The 2,500-nt window shown below is 35.9% G+C and overlaps 1 protein-coding gene across 7 annotated transcripts in view; it reads left to right on the forward strand.

The window, feature by feature from the left end:
• LOC143127181 (NLR family CARD domain-containing protein 3-like) overlaps positions 1-2,500 on the forward strand; it is a 237,603-nt gene that overhangs the window by 228,677 nt on the left and 6,426 nt on the right. The window lies entirely within an intron of this gene.

Here is a 2,500-nt window from a genome sequence, read left to right on the forward strand (position 1 = left end):
CTGAGCCTGTCACTCTTCTGACACTTACATTTCGGTCCAAGGACTTGTGTAAGATAAATATAGATTTTATGTTCACTAAACCACCTTTCTACTGCTGTCAGGCTCTATAATTCCTCCTCCTCTTGGTCAGTAACGTCTGTGTGGCTATCACCGACATATTCGTCTGGTTTTGACGTTCTTGCATGCGTCACTGATTCGACCCAAAGCGGCAACCATCAAAAGTCGAGTTATGATAAAATGTCCAGATTGTGCATTTTCATGTGTGGTCAAAAATATCCAGGCAACACTCAGGTGTGAGGAACCACTGCAGGTTTATTCACGATACCGTGAGCAGGTCACTAGCAGCAGCATGTTCCAGTAACACTACTCAAAGTTCTCTAGGGCGAGTCCCCCTCTTATGTTAGTTACATTGGTAATACAAATGACATGAGTACCATGGTCGGTAACACTTTATAATAACTACACACAATTCATCATTTATTAAGCCTTTGTTACTTATTAGTTAATGGTTTGTTCATCATTAGTAATTTCTTGTTCATACATAATTTATCATCAGTAAAGCATTTGTTCACACAATTATAAATGGTTTGTTCATAGTAAATAAGCCTATCCAAAAAATATACTTAATAAGTAATTATACAACCACTTATAATGAAATCATTTTCTTATTATAAACCAGTTGCAAACTATTACAAAATGCTTTGTTCATCATTTGTAAAGCATTGTTCCTATGTTAATTCTAATAAATAAAGTGTTTGTACACACAGTTATAAATGGTTTGTTCATAGTAAATAAGCCTATATCTAAAATATGTTTATGAATTATTGTTAATACTTAAATAAATTATGCAATATAGACATGCACTAATGATTAGTTAGGGTGAGGATACATATTTTATAAACCACTTCCTAATACTATAATTCATGATAAACTCAGGGGTTACAAGTGGTTAGTTAATGATATTTTGTGAGCTTATCTAAAGTGAGGACTTTCTATGCCTTGCAACACATTTTCAAATGAGTTGTAAAGATTACATTCACATTCATTCATTTAGCAGACAAGCGACGTACACATGTCAATTAAATTGAAGGCCATTGACATAACAGTGAAAGCCGGAAATCGAACCCCCAACTTTTCAGGCTACTGCATGCTAGTCCAGCTCCTTATCCACTGCACTACCTTGGCCCAGATGGAAACCCCTACAACTATGCAAGAGTTTCTGTTTTCTTCTACTACACACTGTTATTAATCATCTGTAAACTATTTTTAAATGCTGTATTCTTCATTTGTAAAGCATTATTCCTACATTGATTCTCATCTGTAAATCATGTTTACACACAGTTAAAAATGGTTTGTTCATAGTAAACACGCATATCTATATTATATTTTTGAATTGACTATTGTAATACCACTGGGCAGAGGTAGTGTAGTGGATAGGGAGCCAGGTTAACATGCAGTAACCCATAAAGTTGGGGGTTCAAACCCCGGCGTCCACCAATGTGGCCTTGCCCTTTAATTTCATTGACATGTGTAAGTCGCTTTGGGTGAAAGTGTCGGCTAAATGAATAAATGCAAGTGTAAACTTTATAACTCATTTGTGAATGTGTTGCAAGGCATAAAACGTCCTCACTTTAGATGAGCTCACAAAATATCATTAACTAACCATTTGTAACTCCTGAGTTAATTATTAATTATAGTTTTAGGAAATGGTTTATAAAATATGTATCCTCACCCTAACTAATCATTAGTGCATGTGTATGTAACAACTGTTAAATAATGGAAATATTACTTCAATCAAAAACATATTATTGCATCATTTATTAAGTATTAACAATAATGTATAAACATATTTAAAATATAGGCTAATTTACTATGAACAAACTATTTATAACTGTGTGAACAAATGCTTTACTGATGACAAATAAGAAATGACTAATGATGAACAAACCTTTAGCTAATAAGTAACAAAGGCTTAAAGGAACACGCCACCCAAAATCAGTAGTGATATATGTTCTTACCGTAACTTTCACGAGTTGAGTCGTACCTCTCCCGCGTCGGTAGGTGCACTCAAACGCTCTGTCACGCGGCGCGAATGTGTTAGCATGTTGCTATGCTAGCGGGCTCTGCCGTGGCCGTAGAGAGAGGCACATAGCAGTATTCAAACACCTCCACGTTTTACCTACTTAAATACAGTTGCAGGAGTAGTTGATGAAAAATGTTAGGGCACACAACATGAAACGTGACGATTTTCCAAGCGAATAAACATGAGAACTACAATGTGTGGCGCAATAGCACTTGGGAGTACTTCGACCTAGCGTGGTAATATTATTAACACCTAATTGTAGATCCTATCCACCACAGAGTTTAGAATCCATGCTGGATCGACCCTCAGCCTCTCCCTCCCACTGGCAGTATATGCACCCCACAAGACCATAAAGCCATAAACCATAAATTCCATAAATCCTCAACAAAGCTAATCATAAAAGCTAGATAAATAATG

Source organism: Alosa pseudoharengus, unplaced genomic scaffold (assembly GCF_046254945.1).
Source record: "Alosa pseudoharengus isolate Yale_2024_CS ecotype anadromous, Long Island Sound unplaced genomic scaffold, YU_APseudo_1.1 YU_APseudo_1.1_scf_17, whole genome shotgun sequence".
Lineage (NCBI taxonomy): Eukaryota > Metazoa > Chordata > Actinopteri > Clupeiformes > Clupeidae > Alosa > Alosa pseudoharengus.